At 43.9% G+C, this 13,570-nt stretch overlaps 1 protein-coding gene across 1 annotated transcript in view; it reads left to right on the top strand.

The window, feature by feature from the left end:
- The first annotated feature begins 575 nt into the window (after positions 1–575).
- LOC129040038 (microtubule-actin cross-linking factor 1) overlaps positions 576–13,570 on the top strand; it is a 379,189-nt gene continuing 366,194 nt past the window's right edge. Inside the window, exon 1 of the mRNA XM_054493938.2 lies at positions 576–647. The gene's annotated coding sequence lies outside the window, so the exon portion shown is untranslated. The remainder of the gene's footprint in view (positions 648–13,570) is intronic.

Here is a 13,570-nt window from a genome sequence, read left to right as displayed (position 1 = left end):
GGGCTCGGGGAGAACGCGGTGCGGGCGGCCATGGCCGGCTACGTGCCGGGTCAGCAGCCGGCCAACCGCAGCCAGGAGAAGGAGTTCGTGCAGGCGTACGAGGATGTGCTGGAGCGCTACAAAGGTAGGGCCGGGGACTGGCCGGCGCTGAGGCCCGCGGGCCGGCGCAGCGTGGCCTTCGGAGCCGGTGGGTTCGGCCGCTGCAGGTGTGGCGGCCGGGCGGGGTCGCACCCACCGCGCGGGGCTTGGCCTTGAGCTGCTGCTTCTCGGGGCCAATTTATTTACAGAGTTGAGATAAGCCTTCGGAACCCGCTCCCGGGGCAGTCGGCGCGCTCAGAGCGCCAGTTACATGATTTGCCCTATTATCCGGCCCCAGCTGGAAGGAGGCGAGAAAAGGCGCTGGCCTGGAGACCGGCCGCCGTGGGGAGTTGCTGGGGAGGAGGAGGAGGAGGAGGAGTTGGGCGCGGGAGAAACCACCCGCTCTGCTCTGGGTGCGAGCTTCCTCCCAGAGGGGCTCGGACCTCTGTGTGCCCGCGGAGAGTCCCTCCCTCGCCCCCTTTTGTCTCCTTGAGTCTCGGATGAGTCGCGTGGAAGCCGAGGTTGGAAAGCACCTTGGTGTCTTCGGGGTGGAGTGGGCAGCGGTGTGGGTGAGTGTGCAGTTTTTGGTGGCGAGACCTTCCCCCCGCCATCTCCCCGGGGGTCTGGGCCTGCTGGAGGTAGGGGTCTGTTTGTTTTTTTCCTCCCACATAAAGATTTGCCTTGGAGCTCGGATTTCAGCCCTGAAGGCTCTCTTGCGAGACACTTCTGCAAGTTAATGCCTAATCTGCGCCTTGGGTGTATGGAGAGAAAGTTTTGACAGAGGGCCTGTGGACTGCATTTCCCTAACTGCTGTAGGTGCCCCTGAGTGGAAGCCAGGGATGCGTGGCCTTGGGAGGCCCTTGCCTTGATCTTAAACATCCGGTTCTGGGATTTTGCTTTGGGTGGCAGTTATGCTTTCCACAGACGGGGAGATTTTCCCAGAGACGACACAGGCAGCACTTTTCCCCATTTTATTTAGCTCGGGCCCTTGTGACTGGGCCCTTAGTTTCTTTCTATCTGAAGGAGAGGAAACTTCAGCCCCTATGACTGAGTCCAGCGTACTTGTTTACAGCACCTACCCAGTGAAGGGAAACTAATGAAGAAGCTGTAAAACGCCCCTACTCTCCCCCTCCCCTCTTTTTTTTTCTTGTGGCATTGGAACTCTGCTTGGAAATGCATCAGGAAAAAAAATAGAGATGAAATGCGAAAAAGGACCTACTAGGGTTTTTGCTTGTTCTCTCTGCATCAGCTCCTGTAAACTGTCCAGCTTTTCCTGCCTGCAGCAAGTTTTCTGTCAGCCCCCTGTGGTCTTTCTTTTTAAGAAGTGTGGTTCATTTCAGAGCACAAAGAGGTTAGATTGTGCTGCTGAACTAAATTGAAAAAATGCTGCTCAGTGAATGGTTGCATTAAGTTTCCTTTGCAGGCTTTTGAGTAACACTGCTCTCTTCAGAGAGAGGAGATACATTAGGACCGTCCCGGGCTGTGACAGCTTCAAACCAGCAGAATTAAGACCCAAAATAGGTGAAGAAATCTCAGCACCTCACTGGATGGTAGTACTGGTGACCTCCAGCGGAAAGGAAGTTGGACTCCTAGCAAATGAGGCTGGGAAAGAAGGGGGCAGTAGGGCTTGTTCCAGGAGAGACCTCTTTTGTTCAGTTTTTTTTTTTAGCTGTCTCACTCAGTTTGGCTTTCCTCTGAAGGACCTTGATCAGATGTATAGGAACTTAATCCTTCCCAGATACGGGTCTCTTTCTTGAGGGGAGGAATGAGTTTAAAATGGTTGCCCAAAGTAAATTACCTCGAGTTGTATAAGGTGGTCGTGCAGTCTGCTCTTCTGATTGGTGCAGAGCAATCTCTCTTCCCTCCACTGCACCATTCTCACTGGGAAGTCAGAGTGGCTTAGCATCTGGGCCTTTGTTACTTTGCTTATGGAATTCCTGCATTTTCCAGACTTAGAAATCCCCTTACTACCTTAATAGGAGAACAGATTGTCTAAGCAGAGGAGTGAGCTGGAATCTATAGAGTGACCAGGGGAAGGAGTTTGTGAGGATCATGCCAAGTATTGGTTTTGGAAAGAGATGGGAAAGTAGATATTGATGATGGTGGGGTGTTCTAGACCCTTATTGGCTGGGCACCACATTACTTGGATCTCTCTCTGCTGCTATTAATTTGTAGTCACCTCATTCTACAGGCTGAAGCAGGATTTTTATATGCAGAAGGAGAGCTAAAATTTTCAGCTGCCTAAACTGCCCCTAGGGCCAAGGAGAGAAGGGCAGTAATGTATTTGGAGTGTGAGGGAAGCCGAGCTGTGTGTAGTGCAGCTGTATTAGGAATGGTAGTCAAGTATGGGTTTTCCAGAACTGTGCTTGGCAACCATTTTTTTTTTTCTGTGTGGTGGCAGTGAGCTTGGTCTTGGCAGGATTAGATGATTCAGCATGGAAATAAATGCTCTCCCTTATTTCCTAAATGTCCCAAAGGTTCTTTCAGATAGCTGGTCAGTAAACAGGAGGCATTAGATAATAACGCTGGATTCTAACAGTTCAGAGTGGGCAGCAGCCAAGAGAACCAGGGTATATCCTTCATTTCCCCAATTCTCTGACAGTCATTAAAATCTCTCTTGGAGGTGACACAATGTTAGATGCCAGAATTCTGAATGAGATCTGGTTCCTGCCCTTGGTTATTCCATCTAGTAAGGGAAAGATACTTGCAAACAAATAGTTATCATGCTGTGATAAGTGCTAGAACAGAGATACTATGGAAGCCAGAGGAAGGCTGAAACCCTATTTGGGTTTACCTGGGAGATTTGACAAATGAGGTGACATGAGAGGGTTTTTTTGTTTGTTTTTTTGTTTTTTTTTTTTTTTTGAGACGGAGTCTCACTCTGCTGCCCAGGCTGGAGTGCAATGGCACTATCTCCGCTCACTGCAAGCTCTGCCTCGCGGTTCACACCAGAGGAAATTAAGAAGAAATAGTCAGGGAGGTAGGAGAACCAGGATTTTATTCCTCTCCTGGGATAGAGACCAACTCTACTGAAGAAGCAGGTCACATATGAGCATAGTTTTAGGTTTTAAAGTGGTGGTTAAAACCCAGCACACTTGGTTGATGGTGGTTGGTTCAGATGGAATTAGACTTTTGTTTTCACAAAGCTTTAACGACTAAATAGTCTTTACTTGCTGGGCTGGGCTAGGAATAAAAGAGAACATTCACATTTCAACGTTGATAACATCTATCTGGTATTTATGAAATTCAGAATTGTCACTAAGTGTGGGTTATACGAAGCTAGTTAGGACCAATTTTCATTTATCCTAGTGCAGAAAATAACTTATAAAACTTTCTGCACAGAGGGTTACAAGTGAAGAGTCTGCATATTACTTAAAGTACAAAATTGATATCGTAGAAAGACTATGCTTTGGATTTCTTCTGTTTTGGGCTCCAGTCCTAGTTTTTGCCAGTTAATTTCTACTGTGTGACCTTGGAAAAGATTTCTCTGATCTTTTGGGTTTCTCATCTGTTAAAATAGGGATGATAATACTAATTTCTTGGGATTCATGAGAATATAAATGAGCTCTGGGCATATATTTGTCCTTTAATGTTTCATTTTATTTTACTTTACTTTATTTTGAGGTGGAATCTTGCTCTGTTACCCAGGCTGGGGTGCAGTGGCACGATCTCGCCTCACTGCAACCTCTGCCTCCCAGGTTCAAGCAGTTCTCCTGCCTCAGCCTCCTGAATAGCTGGGATTACAGGTGCAAGCCACCATGCCTGGCTAATTTTTTCTGTATTTTTTTTAGTAGAGGTGGGGTTTCACCATGTTGGCCAGGCTGGTCTTGAACTCCTGACCTTGTGGTCTGCCTGCCTCAGCCTCCCAAAGTGCTGGGATTACAGGCGTGAGCCACTGCGCCCGGCCTATTTTATTTTTTAATTGTTTTCTCTCCTTTTTTTTTTTTTCTATCTCCTACCCGAAGGAACCTTTAATGTTTAGAAAAACGTTGATTTATATCTTATTTAAGCTTTATAATATCCTGAAGGATAGTATTACACAGATGAATAAATTTAGGCATAGAGACTTAAAATTACTGTCTAAGAGCCAGGCTCCAGATTTCTGGGTGAAGGTTTCACATTGTATCACAGAACAAAGTTTTAAAATCACAGTAGATGACTTGGGTTAAGTGAGATAATTGTGAAAATGCTTTAATTTAACAAATTATTGTTAAATATGTTAGTATCATTATTGTTGTTAGTTTTAGTTTCTGAAGTATAGTCACACACTTTAAGTGACATACATTTCCCGATCTCTGAACTGTGGAGAATTTCTTTTCCCCTTATTATGGGAGAAGTTTTATGATATGTAAGTCACATTGAAATTTTCATACAAAAATAATACAAAATAAAATAAAATACAAAAAATACAAGAAATAAAAACAAAAATAATTTAAAAAATAGTACAAAATGATGAAATTTTGTGAACACAGTGATTGGAAAATGTGAGCTGAGGATTTGGGATTGTTTACCTAGGTGATGCTCTGAAGCAACCTCTTGGTTATATGTAGATTGAGCTTATTTATCCTTTTTAGTGGATGTTGTTCTTTTTTTTTTTTTTTTGAGACAGGGTCTTGCTTTGTTGCCCAGGCTAGAGTGCAGTGTGGTGAGATCAGGGCTCACTGCAACCTCCACCTCTCAGGCTCAAGTGATCTTCCCACCTCAGCCTCCCGAGTAGCTGGGACTAACAGGCATGTGGCACCATGTCTGGATAATTTTTAAGTATTTTGAAGAGACAAGGTCTCACTATATTGCCCAGGCTGGTCTCAACCCCCTGGCCTCAAGTGATCATCCCGCCTTGGCCTCCCAAAGTGCTGAGATTACAGGCTTGAGCCACCGTGCCTGGCCTACACTCAGTTTTTAAGTTCCTTTTTAAAACAAAGTCCTAGAGTTGGAGTGGATTGTTTTTAGCCAGAACAAAAGAGTAATTGCTACTTCTGGACATGAACACTGTTAATTCAGAAAGTGAGTCAAGTCTGTCTGCTGGGAAGTCACAAGTTTTGGCCACATTCATGCTGTTGAAATAATAAAATGTGTCCATGTGCTAACAGTGCTTATGGGAGCTACTGCCTTGTCTTGGGCTTGTTGGCAAGTGACGTAATACAAACCAGGGAAATGCACCAGCTTAAGCCTATTATACTGGTATTTTTCAGTACCAATTCCAGGTTTAAGAGATCATGGTGGAAAGAATACTTCAGAGTGCATATCTGAGAACAGAAACATCCCAAGATCAAAAGTCACAAATGAACAATTATAGATTGTAAGGAGTCTGTTGTGTTTTCTCAGTGTTCTTGAAAACACCCAGTCTTTACTCCTTTTTCTAAGTAAGGTTGGCCCTTTCAGCTTCTGATAATTATATATTGAGCCATGTTGTGACTAGGTTGTATGGAATGCTAGAGCTCCTGTTTTTACTCTCATGGTTTTGATTGGAGTTGAAGCCTCTCTTGTCTGGCTTCTATTGGTGGCATTTACTAATTTTCTGGCCTGGTAAATGGCTTGTGGTAGCTAAGAATGTTTATTCCAGTTTTTTGGAGACAGGGTCACCCATGCCAGAGTGCAGGTGGTACCATTGTGTAGCTCACTTTAACCTCAAACTCCTGGGCTCAAGTGATCCTCCCATCTCAGCCTCCCAAGTAGCTAGGATTAAAGGTGCATGCCACCATGCCCAGCTAATTATTTTATTTATTTGTATTTTTTATTTTTTTGGAGACGGAGTCTCACTCTGTCACCAAGGCTGGAGTGCAGTGGTGCGAACTCGGCTCACTGCAAGCTCCGCCTCCCAGGTTCACGCCATTCTCCTGTCTCAGCCTCCCGAGTAGCTGGGACTACAGGCGCCCGCCACATGCCCGGCTAATTTTTTGTATTTTTAGAGGGGGTTTCACCGTGTTAGCCAGGATGGTCTCGATCTCCTGACCTCATGATCCGCCCACCTCGGCCTCCCAAAGTGCTGAGATTACAGGCGTGAGCCACCGCACCCGGCAATTATTTTATTTTTTTTAGAGAGACGGGGTCTTGCAATGTTTTCTAGGCTAGTCTCAAACTAGCTTCAAGCCATCCTCTTGCCCTGGCCTCCCAAAACGCTGGGATTTCAGGTGTGTATCTTCTGAAAGTAATCAGTTTGTTACTTCTAATGAAATTTTTTTTCTTCCAGAGCTTCTCAGTTTCTGAAGTAAAAGAATTAATCTCTGATTCTTTGTCTCTTTCAGGGCTTTTCATAATTTGACCTACTCTGCACACCCAACTATACCAACTGTTACTGCCTAACACAGCTCTCTTCTCCATTTGGACTGGTCTTAGCAACCTTAGCAACCCTTCACCCTGTGTCCTGTGCCTTTGTTTACATTCTCTTTTCCAGGAATGCCCTCTCCCTTCCAGATTATTCAAATCTTTTTTTTTTTGAAACAGAGTCTCGCTCTGTTGCCCAGGCTGGAGTGCAGTGGCATGATCTCAGCTCACTGCAACCTCTACCCCCTGGGTTCAAGTGATTTTCCTGCCTCAGCCTCCTGAGTAGCTGGGATTACAGATGCATGCCACCACACCCAGCTAATTTTTGTATTTTTTAATAGTGACGGGGTTTCACCATATTGGCCAGGCTGGTCTCAAACTCCTGACCTTGTGATCTGCCCGCCTCGACCTCCCAAAGTGCTGGGATTACAGGCATGAGCCACTGTGCCTGGCCATAGTAAAATCTTTAAAAGATTTTTATTAAAGAAGTAAGATGTAATCCCAGCATTTTGGGAGACCAAGGCAGGCGGATCACTTGAGGCCAGGAGTTCGAGACCAGTCAACACGACGAAACCCTGTCTCTACTAAAAATACAAAAATTAGTCAGGCATGGTGGTGCAATCCCGTGGTGCCAGCTACTTGGATGGCTGAGGCACAAGAATTACTTGAACCTGGGAGACAGAGGAGGCTGCATTAAGCCAAGATCACACCACTGTACTCCAGCCTGGACAACAGAGCAAGACTTTGTTGCAAAAAAAAGGACTTTGTTCTAGAAAAGTCCTGGGATGAGGGGTAATTCTTTTTCAAGGCAAATCTTCTAGAAAAGAATTAGCAAGTTAGTATCTAAACTTAATTCCCTGTACCTGCCCAAAATGTTCTCAAATACAACCCTCTCTTCTTTAACAGTCATCCCTAGAGCTGGGCATAGTCCTGGTTTCTAAGAAGGCTGAAGTAGGAGGATCGCTTTAGTCCAGGAGTTTGAGGCTGCAGTGAGCTATCATCACCCCACTATACTCCAGCCTGGGCAACAGAGCAAGACCCTATCTCAAAAAAAAAAAAGCAAAAACATCATCCCTTAATCTAACCTCATGACTCAATTACAATGCGGCTTCCCAGAGAGTAGATTTCCACTGTCATCCATCATTTACATAACCTCTTCATTAATCCTGCCCATCACATAAAACTCAAATTCTTCCTACTGGCATTCCAGACCCTCCTCTCCCTACCCATAATCTCAATATCATTCTTTCAGTGCTTCTAAGTGGCTCACCCATCTCCCTAATACCACTTTCCCCATCATAGTATCTGCTTGTAGGTACTAGTAGAATATAGTGCACACAGTGAGCTTATTCATGGTTGTTGACTGACTAAAAAGCACAGAAAAATCACTTCCTATATGTCTCAATCCAACATGTTCCTGCAGGTTGAAAACTATAAACTCCAAAAAACACTTCAAGCAAGCCCTTTCTTTTCATCAACACAAAGGAATTGTGTTTATCGTTCTGAATAAAAATCACTATAGAAATTTGCCATGGTAAGAGGAAATCCAGTGGTACGTCTGGCAATGCTCTTGTCTAAAAGAAAGATGCTGACTGACCAATTATTTAATTAGTCTTAGGTGAGTACTCAAATCATCCCTGATAATTGGAACATTCCTGATGGTTGACACATGGTCATACAGAAGAAAGCAATTTTGAACAGAGAAAAATAAAAGCTTGTACCCAATGAAAGCAGACTTACACTATAACACAATTTTAGGTAGCCACAGCAAGTGGAGGATATCAGATCCCAGGCAAGCAAAAAAGATCCCATCCTTGGCCAGGTACGGTGGCTCACGCCTGTAATCCCAGCACTTTGGGAGGCCGAGATGGGTGGATCACCTGAGGTCAGGAATTTGAGACCAGCCTGGCCAACTTGGCGAAACCCCATCTCTACCAAAAATACAAAAATTAGCCGGGCATGGTGGTACATGCCTGTAGTCCCAGCTACTTGGGAGGCTGATGCAAGAGAATCGCTTGAACCCAGGAGGTGGAGGTTGTAGTGAGTCCAGATTGTGCCACTGTACTCCAGCCTGGGTGACAGAGTGAGACTCCATCTTAAAAAAAAAAAAAGGTCCCATCCTTGCTCACTCCATTCTTTCCCAAGCATCTACCTGTTGGTCAGCTTGCCTCTCCATCCCCTGCCCCTACACACCCCCCGCCCAACAACCACAGAAAGCATATTATCTAAAGCTCTGTATACTTTCTTGTATTTTTTCAATTTTCCACATTAATATGTGTTCATAATATGAAAAGAAATTATTCAAAAATATAAATCAAAGTCCATGACGCTAAAAATCACATATGCACTGATATGCTCGCCCCTTTGCCCCTTCTCTCAAGAGAAATTCCCTGCCAAGTAATCCACATACATAAGAAGTATAAAAAGTCCCTACACTAAAAGAGCATAAAACTTCATTATGGAAACACAGTAGTCCCAGCTATTTGGGAGGCTGAGACAGGAGGATCATGAGTCCAGGAGTTTGAGGCTACAGTGAGCTGTGATCACGCCATTGCACTCCAGCCTGGATGACAGAGGAAATATTAATTTTAGAATAATCAGAGAAAGCCGCATGAATAAATTAATAAGTATTTATTGAATGTCTACCACGAACCAGGGAGTAGGTGACGTGCTGAGAAGACAAAGATATTGTCCTTGTATCTCTATGATCTTACTGCTTAATGGAGGAAACATATTGGCAAACTGACAGTTACTGTCTATTGTAGGGAGGGCTATCATATAGATAAATGCTGGTGCTGTGGTAGTGAAGAGGAGTACCCAGTATAGCCAGAGTGAGAAAGTGTCCAGGAAGGCATCCAAGAGTAAGTGAAACCTGAACTGTTACCTAAAGGATGTGGGACCCTGAGCAAAAAGTTTGGGGAAAGAGCATTCTGGGCAGCATGAACAGAAGTAAGGGGATGAGCAAGCTTGAGAGGGGGAATATTGGGCATTGATAAGGTTAGAGCATAGGATGTGAGGGAAGGAGAGATGAGATGAGACAGGGAGAGTGGGCAGTGCAAAAATGTTTACTGGCTTTGTATGTCATATTGTATAGAGCTTGGACTTTATCCTAAAGGCTTTTGGGAGCCATTGAATAAAAATAGGCAAGGAAGACTATGCTTAGATTTACATTTTAGGAGTACTTTTCTTCTGGCAGCAGTACCAAGGAAGGTAGGGACGAGGAGGAAAGACTAGTGGCGGACAAGTTAGGAAGCTGTCACAGGAATTTAGGCAGGGAGTGAAACTAAGGTTGTGAAAGTAGTAATGTAATAAAGCAGGCAAATCAAGAAATGTGAAGGGGTAACATCCATGTATTTTCATGACTAATTGAATGTGGTATATGAGGGGGAGAGGGAAGAACTTAGGATGACTTGGAGGTTTCTGGCTTGAGTATTTGTGTGGGTGGGTCGTGTCATGAACTAAAATAGAGAATATAAGAGGAGGAAGGTTATTTTCTGTGAAGTGGTGGCAGTGATGGTCCAGGAGAAGATACTGAGTTTAATTTAGGTTACATTGTGGTTGAGGCTTCTGAGGAATGCTAGGTAGAGATGTCCAGGAGGTAGTTGGTTGTAATGAACATGAAACTTAGGAGAGTGATAGGTGAGAGGGTGAGAGAGGCATCAGCTTATCAAACCACAGCCATATGAGGGGAGAAGGAGCTGGCTTTAGGAGTGTATGTATATTGAGACAAAAACTCTGGGGAACTCCAACAGGAGAGTGGTGTCAGAAGCAGAGAAAGAGGATCTCCTGAAGGAAATTGTCCACAGAAAGAGAGTGGCCAGAAAGGTAAGAGGAACAGGAGAGAAGTGAGTTTCAAGGAGTGTGTGACACACAGTGTAGATTATGCAGAGGTCAAATAAGGCAAAGACTATAGATGTCCGAAATAAAGGTTACTGCTACTGGAACATTTTCAGTGGAGTTGTGGGAAGTGAATGGAAAGTGCAGAAGAGGAGTCAGTGACCTTTGGAACTTGGACTTTGAAGGAAGAGAGAGGAAGAAGACAGGTGAAGAAGGGTGGGGAGAGTTTTGTTTATATATTGTAACACAGGAGAGACTTGAGCATGTTTATTTTAAGTGCTGTTTTGAAAGAGCCAGTAGAGAAGGAAGATATAATACAATTCAAAGACGGGGAGAAAAATTGTTGGAGTGTGGAATCTAGAGTCAAAAGTTGTGTCTTTTAGAAAGATCAGAGGGTTAAAAAGTAAGAATGCAGGTGATTAAGTTGGTTGGCTAGAGGTGTAGGAACTTGAGGGAATTTCTCCTGATGCTCATATTCTCTCTATGAAGTAGGAGGTGAAGTTATTTGCTGAGAGTCAGGAGGAAGGAGAGAAGGGGTGTGTGTATGTGTGTGTGTGTTTGTGTGTGCGCGTGTGTGTGTGTATGTGTGTGTGTTTTCCCTCTAGCCCTAGAAGCACTCAACAACCTGATTGTAATAGATTCCAAGGCAGACAGGTAGATTGATCTAGGATCAGAATTTTCCAGCATAGTTTTGAGGGAAGGATATGGGGTCCTTGTAGTTTGTCTAAAAATGTAGCATTAGTTTGATTATCATTGTTTGTACGTATTGTTCTCTGGCTGGCTTGTATTTTGGCTCCCCAGTGAAATTGTCTACTCCTCTGGGAAGAAGCATATATGTAACTTTTGCATTCCTGCCTGTCATTTAGCAAAATGCTACGCAGAAATTAATTCTTAAGTTTTTGTTGAGATAATTTGACTTTTGGACAGGACATCTTGACTCTTGACATAGAGAGAGGCTTTCCTCACTTGTGGTCTTTAATCCCTATCTCATTATCTGACATGGATAGTGGAGGATTCGTTGGTTTGAGAGTGAACTCCAGGCCTAGCTTCTTCATTAGTCTTAACAGGTTAGCTTTACTACTCTCCCCAGGGCAGTTGAGCTTAGAAACATTTTTGAGCTTTGCTTTCCATGAAGGTTACGTAGTTAGTATACCCAGTTCTATTTGTACTAGGCTTTGTGAAGACCTGGGTGTTTACAAGACTGGACAGAGGGGCTATTGTGGAAAATGCCAGCCTCCTTCTTGTTTATTTTGGCAGGCAGGCAATGAAGGAGATAGTTTTGTTCTCATGACTCAGAGCCCTACCTGCCTTACCTTAACAGGTTCAATATAACCACCACCTTTCAGATGTGATAGTGTCCTTCAGAGTTTATCTGACCTTTATATCTAAAAAGAGTATTAGTTACCCTTTGTCCTCTACTTGCTTGATTTTTTTTCACTTTTATTCCAATGTAGAGGATATTTCCTAATGTGTTAGGGCCAGCTCAGAATTGATGTAGTTCTTTCCCATTGGCACATTCCTCATCTTTGGTTGTTTATTGCCATGTTCCCCTCAGTGTGGCTTGTTTTGTGCTCCTTGTTTTGTGAAGTTGGACTCTTATCAGATAAACTTGCCATGAGTCACACTGGGGAGTGGAAGTATGTCTCCACTAATTTGGAGAATCTTTGATCTTGTTTCACTCCCTGGTTTGGCTTGTCCGGTACAATTTGTCTCTCAACCTGCAAGAGGTGTGTGTGTGTGTGTGTGTGTGTGTGTGTGTACTTGGGTGTCCCTTGCCTGTGGCTTCACCTATTGCCATGAGTGGTTGACTTTAGGGCATGCCCCTTTGTGTATACAGACTTCCTCTACTATTGTTATCACCATCAGCAAAAATGTCTCTGTTAAGAGCCTCTTTGAATGTAGTATATAGTATATAACACTGAGAGTTCATAAACCCTCTGTCCTTAGGGATTTATAGTATATAATACACATTACAAATGACAAAAGACAATAAAGAATGTGTAAGCGGCTGAACAAATAATGGATGATTACTCCTCATTTAGCTATCATATTCACAGTAGAAGATATCCTAAAAAGACATGTAGTCAGTGAGGAAGAGGATTAACAGAGACAAGATCATCTTCAGCTCCAACTAAGATGGCAGAGAGCTGCCACCTGTGGCCCTTTGATGCCAGGTAATTTCCCTCTGATATCCTTTCTAGTCATGCAGGACCTTTTTGCCATATTATCCATACATACGGGGCAGGATCCTAACAGGACCCTTGCTCTCTAGTGGTAACCTGTCACTGAAGTGGGAGGCTCCAGTTTCCAACAGGGAGAGTGCCTGGAAGGCTTGGCTCTTCTGGTACAGTTATCTTTGTAACTTGAGGAAATTTATTCCAAACCTACTACAAACATTCGTGTGCTCACAAGCACCACAGACAGAGCAGCAGCCAAGGCGAGCTGCAGCTTGAGCATGGGTTAGTGTAGGGTTGGAAGGAAGCTAACTGACCTGGCCTGAGTCACCTCTAGAGGGGAAGAATGTAGCACTTGTCCCAGCCTTTGTTGGTTAGTTTCCCAAATGGAAAACAGGGACCAGAGTAGGTGGGGTACTTTGAGGTCCTCATACCTTTCAGAGGACTAGATCCTTGTTTTCATTCTTGTTCTTATTGTTAATAAGTGTAATAACAGTATTCATGTAATACTGCCTTTATTAGGAAGAATGAGGAACTGCCAAAGGGCTGGAAATTTTCTTTACTTTCCCTGTGGGAGAGAAAGATAGATGGAGCATTAGGTGCCCATCTCTCAGGCCTCCTCTCTCTGATTATCTTGTGGGAAGTACCTGGAAAGCAGTGAGGCATTGGAGGGAATGGTCTAGGCCTTGGCATGAATATGTGGTCGTGAAGGCATAAGACAAAATATCTTGTGTAGCTGTAGCACAGGTGCTGTGGTAAGAGGAAATAGGTTTGGGGGCAGTATTAAGGGGGCTAATAAATGTAGAAAATAGTATTTGTTGCTGTCGTTAGTTACTTCGCTTTGCCTTGCCTATATGTATTGTCTGATAGCAGAGCCGAAACTCCAGCATCCTTTTGTCTCCTCCTCCTCCTCCTCTTTTTCTTGATTATTTTCTGACTTATAAAGATGTATAATATCTTCAATAAATAGGCTTGTGATGATATGGAAAGTTAAATAAATAAAAGTTCTAGAAATTGGAAAACTAAATGACGATTTCATTGTGGTCTTTAAATATAACAAGTGTTATAGGCCACGGTGGCTCACACCTGTAATCCCAGCACTTTGGGAGGCCAAGGTGGGCAGATCACCTGAGATCAGGAGTTCTAGACCAGCAGGACCAACATGGAGAAACCCCGTTTGTACTAAAAATACAAGATTAGCTGGCGTGGTGGTGCAT

The sequence above is a fragment of the Pongo pygmaeus genome, chromosome 1, assembly GCF_028885625.2.
Source record: "Pongo pygmaeus isolate AG05252 chromosome 1, NHGRI_mPonPyg2-v2.0_pri, whole genome shotgun sequence".
In the NCBI taxonomy this organism is placed as follows: domain Eukaryota; kingdom Metazoa; phylum Chordata; class Mammalia; order Primates; family Hominidae; genus Pongo; species Pongo pygmaeus.
This window is presented reverse-complemented; position numbering and strand designations above follow the sequence as displayed.